This window comes from Pelodiscus sinensis, chromosome 22 (assembly GCF_052426305.1).
Source record: "Pelodiscus sinensis isolate ZL-2025 chromosome 22, ASM5242630v1, whole genome shotgun sequence".
Lineage (NCBI taxonomy): Eukaryota > Metazoa > Chordata > Testudines > Trionychidae > Pelodiscus > Pelodiscus sinensis.
In genome coordinates this window covers 7,244,699-7,263,631 of record NC_143073.1, presented here as the reverse complement: position 1 = coordinate 7,263,631, position 18,933 = coordinate 7,244,699, and positions in this window count along the sequence as shown.

Here is an 18,933-nt window from a genome sequence, read left to right as displayed (position 1 = left end):
GCGCCCCTTGTGCCTGCACTAGGCCTTTGCACCAGCGCCCCTTGTGCCTGCACTAGGCCTTTGCACCAGCGCCCCTTGTGCCTGCACTAGGCCTTTGCACCAGCATGACTGCACCAGTGGCTAACACTGGTGTGAAGGGCTGACGTGATGCTGTTTGTAGAAGGGCGGCCAGGCCTGGGAGGCTAAGGAAGGAGCCAGGAGAGGTCAGATTGCCGGGTTGGAATCTCATTGGCCCCAGCCTGTCAACCCTGTAACTCAGTTCACAGGAGTCCCTGGAGGAGGGGCCCATCCGTGTCTATTAGCCAAGATGGTCGGGGGGCAAACTTGGGTGTCACTAAACTTCCGCCGGCCAGAAGCTGGGACCATGGGGGGACAGCTCGCTTGCTAATGGGCCCTGTTCTGTTCATTCACCCTGGCACGGGCGACAGTGGGAAGACAGGGTCCTGGGTCTGACCCAGCATGGATGTTCTCTGGTGCAGCTGTTTACGCCAGTGCACAGTGGGCGTAAAACCAGAAGGGCAGCATTCTGCACCCCCTTTGCACTGGTGTAAATGGCCGCACCAGAGACGTGGGCTCCTGGGCTTGCCTACACACACACACACCCACCCACCCCAACCCCCGGCAGCTGGCCTGACTGAGGCTTAACTGTAGTGTAGATGTTTGTGCTCTGGCTTGAACCCAGGTTCTAGGACCCCATGTGGGGGGGGGGGGGAATCTCCCAGTAACAGGGCTCATACTGTTGACCCAACCTCCCAAATCCAGTTCAGCCGGTCTCTTCCCTTCCCACTTTTCACCAACATAGTCCAGACCCAATTGTTTTGTTCCCTTCCACCGAGAGGAGAGATTGAGAGACGCCAGCTCTGCAAATCAGTGCACTGCTCTGACTTGTTTTGTGCCTGAGCTCCAACGAGAAATGGCGTGGCCTTTTCGTTCCCAACCTCCGGCCCCGCAGCCCCGGGAGTTGATGAAGATGGGAAGAGAGGGCTGGGGAATTGAACTTGGGGGCTCTTTTCGGCTTAAATCCATCGGCTAACGTGATGGAAATGCACTGGGCTGATTGACGGGGAACATTCGTGTTGGGGCGTGCGCCCATGGGAGACAGTGTGTGCGAGTGCATTTGAGCAGACAGAGGTTGTGTGTGTGTGTGTGTGTGTGTGTGTGCGCGCGCACACGCATGCACAGGCGCACCAAGATACTCAGTGTGTGTGTAACAATTCCTGTCTAGAATAAGATTGAAAAGTATGAAGCTAGATCAAGATTGTGTGTGTGTGTGGTGTGTGTGTGTGTGTGGTGTGTGTGTGTGTGTGTGTGAGTGAGAGAGAGTTCATGTCTAGACTAAGATTTAAAAGTATGAAGTTAGATCGAGTAATTTGGCTTGATCCAATTAATACCTTTTAAAACTCTAAGGCTATGTCAACACTTGCGCGATCTTGCGCCAGAAATATGCAAATGAGGCTAAGCGTGGAATATCACCAAGCCTCATTTGCATATCTATTGAGCCGCCATTTTTGCTGAAGAGCCTCTTGCGCAAGAAGGAGATGTCTACACTGCCCCTTCTTGCACAAGAAAAACCCTCTTGCGCAATGCCGTCACGCTGATTATTTTCAGGAATAACGGCATTGCGCAAGAGGGGTTTTCTTGCGCAAGAAGGGGCAGTGTAGACAGCTCCTTCTTACGCAAGAGGCTCTTCAGCAAAATGGCGGCTCATTAGATATGCAAATGAGGCTTGGCGATATTCCACGCATAGCCTCATTTGCATATTGCTGGCGCCAGTGTAGACAAAGCCTAAGAGCAAGCAGTTAAGCTTTAACTCACATTCTGAAGTGTACGCCACCCAATCTAATGTCAGAAACCTTCAAATCCTAATGGATCAAACCCACGAAAGCTCATGATTCTATATATTTTTGTTAGTCTCTATAGGTGTGTCTACACTGCAGCGTTTTTCTGGAAAAATGGAAGTTTTTTTTCAAGAAAAACAATACCTGTGTCCACGCTGCCATTGAGTTCTTCCGACAGAAAGTCAAAAGAACGGAAGGGTTTTTCTGACGGTGGTAAACCTCATTCCATGAGGAAGAAGCCTTTTTTTGAAAAAACTTTCTTGGAAAAAGGCGTGTGTGGATGCCAAAGAGAAAGTTCTTTCGAACGAAGAGGCCTCCAGGAAATAACACAGGTGCCCTGGTAGCCACTCCGTCCAGGCTAATCACAACTTAAATGCAAGATAGCGTCCACATTGATTGGACGCTATCTTTCGAAAAAGCACATCGCTTTTTCGTTGCACTTTTACAGTGTGGACGCCCTCTTTAGAAATAAGCTTTTCCGGAAGATCTCTTCCAGAAAAGCTTCTTCCAAAAGAAGTTTGCAGTCTAGCCGTAGCCTAAGGTGTCACAGGACTCCTCATTGCTTTCAAATCCAAGGGTTTGTCTACATTTAAAAGTTAATTCAGATTAGAGGTGGAGTGTGAATTTAAAATGCTCTAGCTATTCAGGTGACACTCCACATATTCTCACTGGAATAAGAGTGTTTTGGTCCTGCTTAGCTTAATCTGGCATTCACCTCAGAATGCGTGTTTCCACACATGCCGTTACTCCAGAATTGCTATTCCAGAACATTCCCTGAACTGCCAAATGCCTTGTCTAGACAAGACCAAAAAGATAAACTGTGTGTAGCATGAATGGAATGTGTCACAATTAGTGTGGTGTACATGCGTGTAAGCACAAGCTATTCAGTCGTGTCTGGCTTGTTCAAGAGGAAGTGTAAGACACGGACCAAAGTGAGGCAGAGCGGTGAAAGCAAGAGATATACACAAAAGCCAACCAAAGACCTGGCCGATAGCAGAGCCCTAATCCCTCTCTGGCTCCCTCTGTGCAGGCCAGCAGGCAGGTGGAAAGATGAGCTGGGTTGGTAGGAAGGAACAGAGAGTAATGAGAGAGACTAGAGAAACTCATAAAACCACAAAAATATTGGGGGGGGGGGTTCAGTTTTTCCACTCCCATTTTTCAGAATTTCAAAAAAAGGTCTAATTTTCCCATACCATAAGAACTAGGGGTCACCAACTGAAATTAGTAAGTAGCAGGTTTAAAATAAACAAAATGAAGTTTTTCTTCATGCAGCGCACAGTCTACCTGTGGAACTCCTCGCCAGAGGATATTGTGAAGACCAGGTCTTTAACAGGGCTCAAAAAAGAGCTAGGTAAATGCATGGAGGTTAGGTCCATCAATAACTATTAGCTAGGATGAGTAGGGATGGTGTCCCTAGTCTATGTTTGTCAGAGGCTGGAAATGGATGAAAGGAGTGGGGTCACTTGATGATTCCCTGTTCTGTTCACTCCCTCTGGGGCAACTGTCATTGGCCACTATTGGAAGACAGGACACTGCGTTAGATGGACCTTTGGTCTGATGCTGTCTGGTCGTTCTTATGTTCTTAATTTTGAAACGTTAAACTTTTTAACGGTGGGAACATTTATCCGAGCTCTCTTCACAGTCCAAAAATTGGACATTTTTTAACTAAGTTGGGTATAAAAGAAACAGGGCAGGGGGGTTGGTTGAGAATTCAATTTCCAATACAAATTTGTCTCAAAAACTTGCATGTTCCAGAAAGGCTGAGCACAGAGGTGAAAGGAAGCAGGTGCACCCAGGTGCACAGTTCCAGTAAGAGCTGGCTGAGCTGCAGCAAAAGTCAGCAGGGAGCAATTTAAAGAGCTGGCAAGGACCCAGGTTGTGATAGGACAGAAAGAAATTGTAAGTTGCTCAGCCTGCGGTGAAAGTCTCTCATATGCACGCACCACAGGCCTCGTGTTAGCATTCAGACGCTAAGCTTCATCCACCGCGTTCTTTCTGCCCTTCGTCAGGCCCAGACACCAACACTCTGAAGGTTAATTAGGCAAAGGGATGTGTGATCCCTCCTGCCAACATGACATAATCTTCCTGCATTTATCCCCCTAAATTCATCCAAAATATTACAGGGGTGGGGCTGAGATGAGACTCCAAGTGGGAGCAGTAGAGGGCGAGGTGTTGGAATTCACTAGCGTAAATAATATTTGTCATCTCCCTGCACCGACACACACAGGTATACAAAAGACAGGACTGTGCAGCACTTTAAAGACTCACAAGATGGTTTATTAGGTGATGAGCTTTCGTGGGCCAGACCCACTTCCTCAGATCAAATTCATTCACACCCTAACAGGGACATGCTCACAATCACATCCAAAGGCAGCAGCACCTCATTCACCATCACACACGCGTGTGCGCACAAAGTCATAGTGAAACTCACAAAGACACAGATACGCTCACAGCCACACCCCTGGCAGGCAAATAGGCAGCCACCCTCCCAGCTACAAATTCAGATCCATGGCCACACAAATTCATAGGTGCACTCGCACACGAGGGCTAAGCCACACAGAGGCAAATTTCATAGTCATAAGAACGGCCAGACTGGGTCAGACCAACGGTCCTTCTAGCCCAGTATCCTGTCTGCTGACAGTGGCCAATACCAAATGCCCCAGAGGGAGGGAACACTATAGGTAAACCTCACGTGATCCCTCTCCTGTCGCTCATTTCCAGACAAACAGAGGCCAGGGACACCATTCCTACCCATCCTGGCTAATAGATTCAAGGAGGTTAGGTCCATCAATGGCTATCTAGCTCTTTTTTGAACCCTGTTAAAGTCCTAGTCTTTACCACATCCCCTGGCAAGGAGTTCCACAGGTTGACTGCGTGCTGAGTGAAGAAAATCTTCCTTTTGTTTGTTTTAAACCTGCTGCCTATTAACATGCTGACACGCACACACAAACACGTAGCCCTTAATAAATGCAGCCTACACACATGCCCCTGCAGTGCAGAGTGCTGGATGTAGTCTGGCGTCATTTATTTACCATCTTGGAGCCTGTCTGGGTGGCCGACAGGGTGTAGCTCCAATCCAGCGGTGCCCACTCATTGCAAAACCCTGAACCATGCCGGCACCATGCCAAGAGCCCCAGGCCTGTGCCGGCTTTGCCTGTTCCACAAAAAACTGAAAATAATCCACCCGGGTATTTGTCCAGACTCGAATCTCCCTGGAGAACATGGGAACTGGCTGCAGCTGCCTTGTCTAACAGCAATGCGAATTCTCAGCTTGCGGTTCTCAGCTAGGGATCCCCAAGCACCTTAGCAAGCTCAGGAGCGTCGTCCTCCCCCTGCCAAGAGAAAGGGGAAGGCACTCAGCTGAGATCACAGAGCAAGTCGAGGGGACCCAGGGTTCGCGACGCCCAGTGCCACGTAGGCCAGGGAGCCTTTGCAACTCCAGCAGGGAGAACATAAGAACAGCCACACTGGGTCCATCCAGCCAGTGGCCTGTCTTCCGACAGTGGCCAATGCCAGCTGCCCCAGAGGGAGTGAGCAGAACAGGCAACCATCAAATGATCCCTCCCCCTGTCGCCCATTCCCATGTGCTGACAAACAGAGGCAGGGATACCATACCTACCCATCCTGCTCCACAGCCATCAATGGACCTATCCTCCATCAATGTATCTAGTTCTTTTTTTGAGCCCTGTAAAGCCCTGGCCTTCACAATATCCTCTGGCAGGGAGTTCCACAGGTTGACTGCCTTTTCTTTGTTTTAAACCTGCTCCCTATTAATTTCATTTGGTTGACCCCAAGTTCTTATGTTATGGGAACAAGTAAATAACTTCCTTCTTCACTTTCTCCACTCCAGTCATGATTTTATAGATCTCTATCATATCCCCCTTAGTCGTCTCTTTTCCAATCCAAAAAGTCCCAGTCATATTAATCGCTCCTCATATGGCAGTCGTTCCAAACCCCTAATTATTTTTGTATACCTTTTCTGAACTTTTTCCAGTGCCAAGATATTTTTTGAGATAAGATGACCACAACTGCATGCAATATTCAAGATGTGGATGGATTTATATAGAGGCAATAAGACAATCTGGCTGTGTCTAGACTGGCAAGTCAGCTGCTTTTGCGGAAAAACTTGCCAGCTGTCTACACTGGCCACTTGAATTTCTGCAAGAACACTGATGATCTCACGTAAGAAATCAGTGCTTCCTGCGGAAATACTATGCTGCTCCCGTTCGGGCAAAAGTCCTTTTGCGCAAAAGCTTTTGCACAAAAGGGCCAGTGTAGACAGCTCAGATTTGTTTTGCGCAAAAAAGCCCCGATCGTGAAAATGGCGATCGGGGCTTTTTTGCGCAAAAGCGCGTCTAGATTGGCACCCACGCTTTTCCGCAAAAAGTGCTTTTGCGGAAAAGCGTCCGTGCCAATCTGCATGCTCTTTTCCGCAAATGCTTTTAAGGGAAAACTTTTCCATTAAAAGCATTTGCGGAAAATCATGCCAGTCTAGACGTAGCCTCTCTGTCTTATTCTCCATCCCTTTCTTAACGATTCCTAACATGGTTTGCTTTTTTGACTGCCGCTGCACATGGATGGGATGTTTTCAGAGAACTAGCCACAGACGGCACGATCTCTCTCGAGTGGTAACAGCTATTTTAGTCCCCATCATTCTATACGTATAGTTGGGATGATATTTTCCAATGTGCATTACTTTGCATTTATCAACATTAAAATTCATTTGCCATTTTGCTGCCCGGTCACCTAGTTTGATGAGATCCTTTTGAAGCTCTTCACAGTCTGCTTTGGACTAAACTCTCTTGAGCAGTTTTGGATCATCTGCACATTTTGCCACCTCGCTGTTTACCCCTTTCTCCAGCTCGTTTATAAATTGGTTGAATAGGATCAGTCCCAGTAAGGACCCCTGTGGGACATTGCTAGTTACCTCTCTCCAGCCTGAAAACTGACCATTTATTCCTACCCTTTGTTTCCTGTCTTTTACTCCAGCTGACCCAGGATCCAAAAAAAGGGTGGGGCCGTCATTCAGAGAGCTTATAAACACCTCCAGTGAGGTGCCTCTCCTTCATGATGCACTCCAGGAGGACCCAACCTGATGCCCCGGACACTGGTCCCTGTTGCCCCAGTGTCCACTCAACTGCCAGCGTGCTGGCCTGTCACTTAGGTGCCCTCACCCTGCTGCATGACTGTGCTGAAGCCGGGGGCCGGAGTTTGTGCCCTGACTAGGGCAGCCGACGTTTGGACCCGGAGTTGCAGACAAACAAGGATGTGCCCATGCATGTCTTTGGGGGTAATTGCAAATAACCGGACGGCAGCCGGAGCCTTGGACGGCATCTGCATCTGGCGCATACTAAGATATCACCCCTTCCCAGCCCGGCCCAGCCAGGGGGATGTGAACGGAGCGAATAAGCAGATCCTCGCCGCTTTCAGTAAACCGGAGTGGCTCGGGGGACATCACCATCCCCACAGCGGCTCTGGGGATCAATATGCCATTTCTCGTCGGTTACGTTTCTCCCGGCGGGCAAGATCGCCAATTAAAATAATAATAAGATAAGGCTGGGGAGGAAAGTAGAAGAAACAGGAGGCTGCATCGCGGCCCCAGCTCCAGCGAGTGGGTTGTGTGGGAAGAGCAGCACTGACAGAGGACGAGTAAGAAAATTCCCTACCAAATTCAAAGCTCATCCCCAGGGGAGCATAGGAAAGATCTGAGTTTTATGGCAGGTACCCAGAGATGGGGAGGCTCAGAGGTGGGAGCAGGAAAGTGGGGCGGGGCTGGGGACAGAGAAGAGGAAATAAACGGATGTGAAGACGAGAGCGATGTGAGAAAGAGGGGGAACGAGAAAAGAAAAGGGGGAAGGAAAGGAGGAGCAATAAGCAACAAGCGGGACAAAATAAACAACGTGCTGGACAAAAGACGAGGAGAAAAGACAGGAGGGAATGAAAAGGCCAGACTATGGAGAGGAAAGGAGGGGAGTGAGAAAGAGCAAGGGATGGAGTCACAGGCGGAGGAGGGAAAGGGGACTGGGAAAGGAAGCAAACATCGAGGGTGGGGGGGAGGAAACGGGGGCCAGAAAGGAGCGAGCGGGAGGGAAGGGCAGCGCCGCCCACTCTGGTTACAGAAGCCTCCTCATGTCCCATTAGCGGCAATGAGAGGTGACAGCTGCGGGTCGATACCAATCGTGGCAAACAGACTCCGAGTAATAAACCCATTTCACTCACATCTCTACGACCCCCCCCCCCTCGTCCCTGACCCCCAGCTCAGCAGCTCTGCCTCCGCACAGGCCATGCCCAGCCCCCCCCAAGAGGTGCCCGCTGCTCCTCTTGCCGCATCGCTGTCGCCTCCAGCCTTCCTGCCCACACCCGGACCCTCAGCGCTCAGGGGTCCACCCCGACTTCCTTCTGCTCCGTCAGCCCCGAGTCAGCTCCCCCCAACCCCAAACACACTGGCCTTCCTCTTTACCTCCCGCCCCGCCCCAGCCCCATGGGGTCAGCCCCGGGCCTCCCGTCGGTACCCTGCGTTCCACATTCCAGCCCCTCTCCCCACACCGACCCTCACGGTCAGCTCCAGCCGGCCCTTCCCTCCCCTCCCCTCCCCCCACATGGACCCTTCTTTGCCCCACTGTTCACGGGCCCCTCTCTGCCTGACCCTCCAAGCCAGCCCCTTCATGGGTGTTTCAAACACTCCCCTCCCAGCCCTTCCTTCCCTTCCCCTCTCTGGGAGGGTCCCCTGCCCTTCTAGGGGCCTCCCCCTAACCGGAGCAACACTCCTTCCCTCTCCCCTCACATCCAGGGCGGATGTGCCCCGGAGCAGCTATTCTCAGCCCTCTCCTGCACGGTTTCTGCGCCAAGGGGGCTGCTGTCCATAGAGACAGGCAGCCATTTTGTGCCGCTGGGTTAGGGGCGGGCTGTTGCGTCCATGAGGAAGGATGGGGCCGGGATTTAGGTCCTCGCCTAAGGCTGGGGAGATCAGAGTGCGATGCCTTACTCTGCCCCTGCATCTGCAGAGGTCCTTGGGTAAACCACTTTGTTCTCTGCCTCAGTTTACCTGTGACATGCAGACAACTCTCCTCCCAGTCAGGATCAACATCCTTACACAAAATCAGGGAGCACAAATGAAATTTGCCGCCCGGGCGGCACAAGGCAGCTTTCCTAAACATGAGAACAAGACCTCGGGTGGAATTTTCTACGCCTTGTGCCCCGGACAGGGCAATACAAAGGCCATGTACCGCTGCTCTGGAAGCATCCAGGGCCGTGACGCAGGTGTAAACCTCACAGCAGCATCTTCCGTGTCAGTGAGAATAGAACCCTTTGTCCTCAGCGCCTCAGTTTTACTGATTCCAGGACATTGCTGTTGTGGAGTCATTTACAGTGACACTTGCTCTAGGGCAGGGGTGGCCAACGCATTAAACAAAGAGAGCCGAAACAACAGCGGAAAAAATGCGAAGAGCCGCACCAGAATTGTTGAGTCAAAAAAAAAAAAAAAAAAAAAAAAGATGCCGCCCCTTTAAAAATGGCAGGTTAGGCTTTTTGGCCACATAAGGTTCCTGTCGGCCAACGCCATCTTGCCGACACCGTTTTGCCACGCCAGACAGCTCCCCTGCAACCAGTGAATACAGGGAGCTGGGGGCGGGGGCAGCTTTCGGGGTGAAGAGCCGCATGTGGCTCACAAGTCATGGGTTGGCTACCCTTGCCTTAAGGCCTCCTCCAGGGCCGACTTATCCATTAGGCTCAGTGCCTAGGGCCCATGATACTTTTAGGGGCTTACGAAAATGTTTTAATTTCTTTTAAAATCAGAAGAAAAAAAATGAATTTTTAGGGTCGAAGACAATGTTTTACAAAAATTCTCACACCAGAAAAAAATGAAACTTTTAGGGCCCGCGAAAATCTATTACCTTTTGCCTAAAACAGAAAAAAAATAAAATGTTGAAGTATTTAAAGTTATAGCAAAAATAATTTTTAATATTTTTTTTTATGGAGGAAGGGGCAAAAGTGCTTAGGGCCCACGAAAGTCATAATGTGGCCCTGGCCTAGGCAGGCTGCTGCACCGTGTTGATAGCCCACCCAGACCTATGACTCAGCCCCCCGACGGTACGAAAGCTTGAGCCCAGAAAAGAAAAGCTGGTCCCCTTTCTTCACGGAGCTGGAAGAAACAGTTGCATGGCCTGCACCTTAGAGTCCGGGGGCATTCAAGGATTATGGTACCTGAGCTAGGAATTGGGCGGGAGGGGTTCTTAATTACCTTCTGTAAGACTAGCTGATATAAGAGGCTTTGATCGGATGAAAGGGGTTGTATGGGGGGGGGGGAGGGAAGGTACCTGTAAAATAGGGCTGCTTGAAAGTCCGTGTGGCTGCGTTCCCACTGTCCCAGAGCTGTCAGCCTTCTCGCCACATCAGGCGTGACACCTACACCCCAAAGCAGGACAGAGCCCTGCTCCAGCTGGACAGATCTCGCTGTTACTCACCGGGGCCCAGCCCGAGGGGCGATGGGGGTAGCAGGCTGAGAGGTGATCGGGCAGGTCGAGATGGGAGGATAGCAAGATAAGTGTCTGTCGTCGGGAGGGTAGATAAGGAGAGGCTCTGGATGGAATGGGAGCTAGCGAGACATCCCACAAGAGGACAAGCGTCCAAATTCACTGGCGGCACTGTACAGCCTAGGGCAAGCTCATCATGCCCTGACAGCACAGCCCCCATCACAGCCCAGCTGGGAGGTAGGGGGGGGCACTGGAGGCTGACAACTACTGGAGAACAACACACACACACACACACACACACCCCGCAGTGACTCCTGCACCATGGGGTTGGGCCAGGCTCCCCACTCCACTGAGGATTGGGCCCATTCACACGAGTTAATCTGGATCGAATTTCTGGGGGGCTCATCCATGGACGTCGGCTAACGCTGCCCGTGGTAGGACGGACAGATTCTGTCACTCGGAATGAGGGATTGAAAACACAGACACAGGCAGGAGGACAAAATCGGAAATGAACACTGGGCCTGACTCTCATTTACATGACAGCGGGTGTGCCCATCACTGGCATGGTGAAGGAGCCTTAAAGAGGGCGTGGCTGTAATTGGGCACTCCCAGAGTAAAATCATAGAACCCTAGAACTGGAAGGGACCTTGAGAGGGCATCAAGTCATATCCGCACGGTAGAATCAAACACCATAGATCATCCCTGACAGCTGTCTGTCTAACCTGCTCTTAAATATCTCCAGAGATGGAGATTCCACAACCTCCCCAGGCAACGTGTTCCAGTGTTTCACCACCCTGACAATGAGGAAGTTTTTCCTAATGTCCAACCTAAACCTCCCCTGCTGCAATTTAAGCCCCTTGCTTCTTGTCCTGTCCTCATAACTCAAGGAGAACAATTTTTTCCCCCTCCACCTTGTAACAACACTCTTTTAGGTACTTGAAAACTGCTCTCATGTCCCCTCTCAGTCTTCTCTTTTCCAAACTAAACAATTTTTTCAGTCTTCCCTCATCGGTCATGTCTTCTAGACCTTTCATTATTCTTGTTGCTCTTCTCTGGACCTTCTCCAATTTCTTCACATCTTTCCTGCAATGTGGTGCCCAGATCTGGACACAATACCCCAGTTGAGCCCTAATTAGCGCAGAGTAGAGCAGAAGAATGACTTCTCGTATTAACAGCAGTGTTGTGAGCAAGAGACATCCCAGAATCATGTTTGCTTTTTTTGCAACAGCGTCACACTGTTGACTCATGTTTAGCTTGTGGTCCACTCTGACCCCTAGATCCCTTTCTGCCGGACTCCTTCCTAGACAGTCACTTCCCATTCTGTCTGTGAGACACAGATTGTTCCTCCGTAAGTGGAGCACTTTGCATTTGTCCTTGTTGAACTTCATCTTGTTTCCCTCGGATCATTTCTTCCGTGTCCCCAGATCATTTTGAATTACGACTCTAACCTCCAAAGCACTTGCCACCCCTCCCGATTGCATCATTGACCACAGACGTCTGGCGACCGAGTTTCGCTAGCCTTGGTCTCCGCACAGCACACATGCTGGCATCAGGGTGCTGGGGAGGGCTGACATTTTCACAGACACGTTTTGCCTGCTCCAATGTTACCCTGCTGTAAAGCCACCAACCCCGCTGTGAGGTTCCCACCTCTCTCTCTGAGGCTGAGTGAGCTGCCCAAGGCCAGCTTTGGGGAAGCAGGGCATAGTGGTTAGAACCTTATAACCCCCGCGGGACAGGCACGACCGCAGGGCAGCTTTCCTGCTAGCTCCCTCGCCAGTCTTCCCCTGCCTGCTGCTCGGGAAGGGGGTGCCGGGAGGCCAGTGTGTTTGGGCAGGCTAATGAAAGGCGGGTAAAGTTTCCCCTCTCGGGGGAGATCTCTAAATTAATAGCACGGATGCTGGCTTTTCACCCTCGCCGGGCAGCATCGATCTGCGGTTGGCTGGGGAGGGGGAGCACCAGGCCAGCTTTCGCTCTCTTCTCGCGCTCCGGAGTCCTGCCTTCACCGTTCCTAGCATCTTCCCGCCCCTTGGAACAGGAGGCCTGCAGGGACGAGGGGCTCTTTGCTGGCACAGGGGTCAGCCCCATCTAGCAGGCAGAGACAAATCACAGGCCTTGAGCTCATCTCCTCTAGCCCCAGGGTGCGTGGGAAGGCTAGAGGGGGCAGATAAGACCTAAATTACCTACCGACACGGGGACAATTCCGAGCACTCAGGACACTAAGCCGGGAGACGGGGGTTCTATTCCCTGCTCAACCCCATGCTTCGGGAGTGACTCAGGCGGTATGTGCCTCAGTTTCCCATCTATGTGACTGGGATGAGAGCACTGCCCTGCCTCCCAAGAGGACAGGGAGGATAAGTATATCAGAGAGCAGGCAGGGCTTAGAGACTATTGCTGATGGAGGGGGCAGATAAGACCAGACTGATAATCACCCCAGCCAAGCCGTGCCAGAGAGGAATTAGCAGTAGATTAGTTAAAAGTTTTCCATCCCTACCTATTCCCTAAAGAAAATGGCTCTTATGATTAAACCAATTTCCAGGGAAACTGTTTCCCCTTTCTTTGTAGGTTTCTGCAGGGAGAAGCCCCTCCCTCCCCCTCCAGACTTGCAACAGTTTTCTGCCCATCCGCGTGGTTTTCAACTGTCCCTGCAAATAATCATTTTTCAAGGACAGCTCCAAAAAATTCCCAAGCAAAAAGGACAACAAGAATGAAACCCATTGAGACTTCACCACGGGTCTGGGAGATGGGGCAGGAATCCCAATCAGCGTTCCAGCCTGCTTCCCCCTTCCTACGGGATTTGGGAGAGGGGAGAAAATCCCTTGACTCATTCCGAGGCCCTGCAGCCATGGTATATATTTGGGAATCATTCCACCCCCGCCCCCACTCTGCAGACTGAGCCAGTCCATATGGAGAGCAAAGCTCCACCCAAGCATTTATTTGGGGAAAAAATTGGCAAAAGTGAATCCAATAAATAAATTCTTCCCCCGGTAGGACCGGCTCAGACCCAACCCCCGTGTAGCTGTAGAATTCCACCTGCCTGCAAAGATGCCACAGCCATTGAGGAAGTGGGTCTGGCCCACGAAAGCTCATCATCTAATAAACCATCTTGTGAGTCTTTAAAGTGCTACATTGTCCTGCATTTTGCTTCAGCTCAAAGGAGACGGTGTAAAAACAATCAGGGTGGCAATACGGGATTGCCATTAACTGCATGGCGGGGACACCACACACGGGACGGGATGGGGGGCTAAGTGCGGTACCGAAAAAAAACAGCTCACTTCCCAAAGAGCTTCCAGTGGAAGTAGCCATTTTAGCCCAATATCCTGCCACAAGCTATGCCAAGGGAAGGCACAAAACCCCTGGCTGTCGCCCGAAAGCTGAAAAATCTCCACGTCCCATCACGAGTCCCCTGAGTCACCCAGTCCCTTGCGCTGTTCCTCTTTTAACATCAGATTAACGAGGCCGCCGGGGGAAGAGAATTCCCCGGTAAACACGAAGGCTGATGGCAACAATAACTCTCGGATGACATAAGGCGTTTGTAAAAGGGAGGCTGCCTGAGCCGCGTGACTTCAGAGAGCAACTGCAGCTGCTCTCTCTGTGCTGAGTGACAGGTGCCACGCAGGGGTACCAGTAGACAGATACATGCGCCAGGCAATCATGCACCAATGCTCCCTTTCCCGGGAAATGCTCCGTAGGGGAGCCGTTGGCCTCTTGCATTTTGCAGCTGGGTCTGGACTTTTATTAACACCTCCCTGGAGCCTCCTTCCCCTGCTGGATGCGTGAGTGTTACGGCCAGGACCCTGGCATGCAACCTACAGTGAGAATTTTGTGGTTTTAATCTCTTCAGAGAAGGCTGCTGCGTAACACCCAGGAACCAAACCCGAGAGAGGGGCAAAGCGGTCTGCTTCCTGCCGCAGAGGTTCGTAACTCACCCTTCCTTGCTTTAGGCTGGTTCTCTATCGACGGATCGCTGCCAGGGACTGAAGTCTTGTCGGATCAAGTCTTGAGTCAGACCAGCGACCTGCATTCTGTTCCTGCATCGTAAGTTCTCCTAGAAAAGAACTAGGTCAATTCACGGAGGTTAGGCCCAGGGCCGGTCCTAACCAATTGGCGGCCCCAGATGACCACCGGGCTCGCCTGTAGGGTTGCCAGGTGGTTTCCAAAAAAAAAATACCGGACAGAAATTTGTCAAGCACACAAAAAAAAAAGAAGAAAAAAAAAGTCAGGGAGTTACCTGGGAGAGGGTTCAGAAGGTCAGGTTAGAATACTGCCTCTGTCGGTGGCCCTGGTGATCGCCTGGCTCACTTGCCCCTAAGACCAGCTCTGGTTAGGTCCATCAATGGCGATTAGCCAGGATGGGCAGGAATGGTGTCAATAGTCTTTGTCAGAGGTTGGGAAGGGGTGACAGGGGACGGATCACTTGATGGTCCCCTGCTCCGTTCATTCCCTCTGGGGCACCTGGCCTTGGCCACTGTCGGCAGACAGGACTCTGGGCTAGATGGACCTTTGGTCTGACTCAGCCTGGCCACTGTTATATTGAAGTTAGCAAGGGGTGCACAAAAGCAGCACAAGCCGGGCGCCCATTTCCAACCTTCTTCCCGTTTGCTGCCCACAAACCCGCCGCCAGGCTCCTGGCCAAACAGCTTCTTGATTTTGAGGGAAGACTATTGAGAACAATCCGGCTGCTCTGGCCAAGGAAACATTTGCATGAATCACACGGGGCTGCCTGCGCCTTTCTGAAGGATGGGGCCGTCTTGTCTTCCAGTTGGAAATGTCTCCGGGCGTTTCTAGAGTGGGCATTTTCTAGGCTCTTAACTCCCTGAGTAAGGGACCTTCCTTCCAGCTCTTTCTTCCACAGGGCTGCACTTCAGCCGTCCTTTGAGGCTGGAGGAATCTTCAGGCTAAGGAATTCTCTTTGAAAAAGGCACAAAGGTCGTGGGCTGAACACAATGGGACTGATCCAGGGCCTGCAGAAAATTTCCCTCAGCTTCTCTGGCGGCTGGGTCCGCTTGCGAAAGGCGGGTAGATACAGACCCAGCCCTGTTCCCCGACAAACATACACTCTGTACTTCTGGTCCCAAATTGTGGCCTAAAGTCAGATCACTTGTTTAAAAGCAATCGGCTCCAGGAAGCAAACAAACAAATGCTTGTTTATACAGACCCAAAAAGATGTCAAGCGAGTGAAGTAAAATAGAGGGCTTTTAATGTCAGAAATCCAGGTCTTATCTCCATTTCCCTAAAAAGACTGGAAAAATTAGCCTTGGTTTTACTAAGGCCACATCTCCACTTGCCGTACCAGAGATCAATCTTCTGGCATTCGATTTAGCGGGTCTAGTTAAGACCTACTAAATCAAATGCCAAGGGTGGCACCGGTACTCCTGGCAGGCACAAGGAGTAAGGGAAGCCGATGGGGAGTGTTTGCTTTCCTCGGCCTCCCTCTGTGAAGACAGCGCCAAGGTTAGCTTAAGGTACAGCAACTTTAGCTATGTATTCCGCAAAGCTGGAGTTGCGTACCTAAACCCAACCTTCCAGTTCTAGTGTAGACCTGGCTTAAGTTACTGCACCTATGTACCAGTAGTTACTCTAATAAATCTCTGTTAAGTTGACAGAGAAGGTAGAGAACAACCTAAATACTCTTGGCTGGAAGGTTGTAACATAACACCTTGATTTCTTTGAAGTCAGAATGGCTACACACAAGAACCCAAAAACAGAAAGAGAGAAAACAGGCTACTTCCTAAGGCCCGACTAGACCTGGAAGATCGGGTTAAGGGACGCAACTCCAGCTACATAAAATAGGGTGCTGGAGTCGGCTTACCTTAAGCCGAGTGTGGCGCCATCTTCTCAGAGGGAGGCCAATGGTAGCAAATGCTCCCATCAGCTTCTCTTACTCCTCACGACTGAGAGGAGTACTGGCGCTGATCGGAGTCACCCTCAGCGTTCGATTTAGTGGGTCTTAACTAGACCTGCTAAATCAAACACCAGAAGCTCGATCTCTGGCACAGCAAGTGAAGACGTGACCAAAGGCAAATAGGCAAAATTCACTTCACCTGGCTCTAGGCTGGTTCTCCACAGACTCACTTTGATATTGGGCTTTGCTACAGCACCCGCTGTCCTGCAAACGTATCCGGGGAACGCACGCACGCACGCAGAGGAAGTGAGAGCTTGGGATTTCAAACAGTCCACACTGCTGATGCTCTGCCCTAAGGTGAGACCCCTAGGGTGAGACTTCAGCACTAGTGGAATTACATCAATATAACTACCCTGGAGCAAACGTCTCGAAACATGGCCGCAAAACTACCCACATAGTAGAAGGAATGACTGAGGGGGGGAAAAGGTGTTTTCTTAAACTTTTTAGCCCTTGGCCCATTCCCCTCAATGCAAGAGGAGGTGAGACTAGGGGTCTGGCCAGGACGGTGGGTGCAGGAGCGGGCTGAGGGGGGAGAGGATCTGGGTGGGAGGGAGCAGGAGCAGGGTGGGGGTGCAGGGCCTGGACATGTGGGACGGGGCTTACCTGGCTCTGTGCCTCCTGCCGGCCAATGGGAAACATCTCCAGGAGACGGGTTTCCTGCGCTGCCATTTCCCCAGCTGGGGGGAGGAAGATCTGGATCTGGCCTGAGAGCCTTGCCTCCCAGCCCCCCCCCCCCCCCCGGCATTGGTGCTCCGTCCTCACAGGGGGGCACAGGGCTGGAGCAACCACACAGGTACCCAGCTGCGGGGGCTAAGGGGAGGTCCGAGCCTGCGGCCCACCTGCAAGACCGTCATGGCCCCACATTTTAGAAACTGCCCCCAGTTCCCCATCCCCTTGTGTCCTTTGCAGCCCAGTGCGACACCGCCTGGCTTTGACGGCACCAGGTCATAAAGAATCCCACCCCAGGTAGGGTTTTTTGTTGGCACCTACAGAAATCAGAAGCCTGACAGAGGTGGCAGGAAAGACCCGTCAGACACAGCCCTCCCTTGTGGGAAAGGAGGGGAAAAGCCAATACCAGCTCTCTAGTCCTCCGCGGAGACCTCAAAGAGAGCCAAGCAGGGGAAATGAGATATCCCTGCTATTTCTAATAGGAAAAAGAAATTTCCCAGGTCCCATCCGGGGATTCAAAACGCCTGGGTTCTTTTATTGGCTCTGCTGTAAGACCCGGGGCAAGTCACGCCCCTTCTCTGTGCTGTTTTACATCTATAAAACGAGGGTCCCCACCTTTCCTTTGTCTGCCTGGCCTATTTGTCTACCTTGCCGTGCTTTGGGGCAGGCGATGTTTCTTGTTTCCCCCTCGGTCTGTGCAGCACCCAACACAGCTGGACCTGGAATTTCTTCTGGGTTAGAGCCGCTGGGGGCTGTGCAGTGGGACGGGCAGAGTCCTGGTTGTGCCAGAAACATTTTGGCTGATTTTTCTCTCAACAGCTTCCTTGATAGGCCCAGACAGGGGTTTCCAAGGACTTACTCCAGATTTACACCAGGGCAGTGACACTCCACGCCTGGAGGTGTTCCAAGAGCTAAGCGAGGATGCCTGGGAACCACTGTATTTCTTAGGGTGCTCTCGGACTGGAACGACCACTAGCTCTCACCATCGGAGACCCAAGAGCTGCCCGATGCAGAATTCTCGGTGTATTTCAGGAGGGTAGGTCTCGACTCGCCAAGCGCCATCTTTCAGCCCCGGGAAATGAATGCCAGTGAAGGCCATCAAGACGTCCTCCTCCCCTCCTCCCTCTCTTTCTTCCATCTGCGCCCGGAGGTCCATGACAGACGAGAGTTAAAAAACAGAGCGAGCGCGTTGTGGGGAGGGGAGAAAGGCGGCAAGGCAGTGTCCAAATGAGAACTGAGATAAAGCAATTACCTGATCAATACGGGTGAAATTGAGTAATCTAACAGATCAATAACACCATCCGCTCTTCCCCTCTCCTCCCCCCCCCCCGCCCTCCCTTGCCACTCAGAGGGTGCTAACTGCTTGCGTGCTGTGTGGCAATGACACTCTGGCTTTGACAGCACGAGGGGGGAGGGCGCAGGTGGAAGGGGGTTTAGTCAATGGACCCAAATCACAACCCATAACACGTAGAGAAAAAAGCTGCCCGTGGTTTCTGCATCGCTCATCGTTGCGCGGAGGGGGACGCGGTGGCGCAGAACGCAGGTGCCTTGTCTAGCCCTGTGCTCTCACCACTAGCTGGCACTCCCGTATCTCTCCCCCCCACAGCAGGGAACAGAACGCAAGGAGCCAGTCACAACCAAACAACCCTCCCTCTTGGAGCCATGGGCGGTGGGTGAACCTAGGCCACCAGCTCGGCTGCTTCTGCCCCCGGGGCACAGGGGGAGTCAAACGTCCCTCCCTACACTATAAGGGCAGCCTACCTGTCCCCACACTGGGCAGCATGTAGCCCCAGCCTTCTAACACCCCCCCAACAGGGCAGGTGGCATGAACCCCAACCTTCTCCAGCCACGGCATGTGTGGTGAGGGGGGCCAGGCCCCAGTCTTCCCCAGCCCTGTCCAGAGTACAGCAGGGCAGGGCGGGTGGCTTGCTTGCAGCCCCAGATGTCCCTGGTGCATGGGGAAGGAGGGCGTTTGACCAGGAGGGTGTGTGGGCCCTGGAGGGCATGTAGCAAGCAGCCCCACTGGTCCCAGAGGATGGGCGGTGGCCATCCG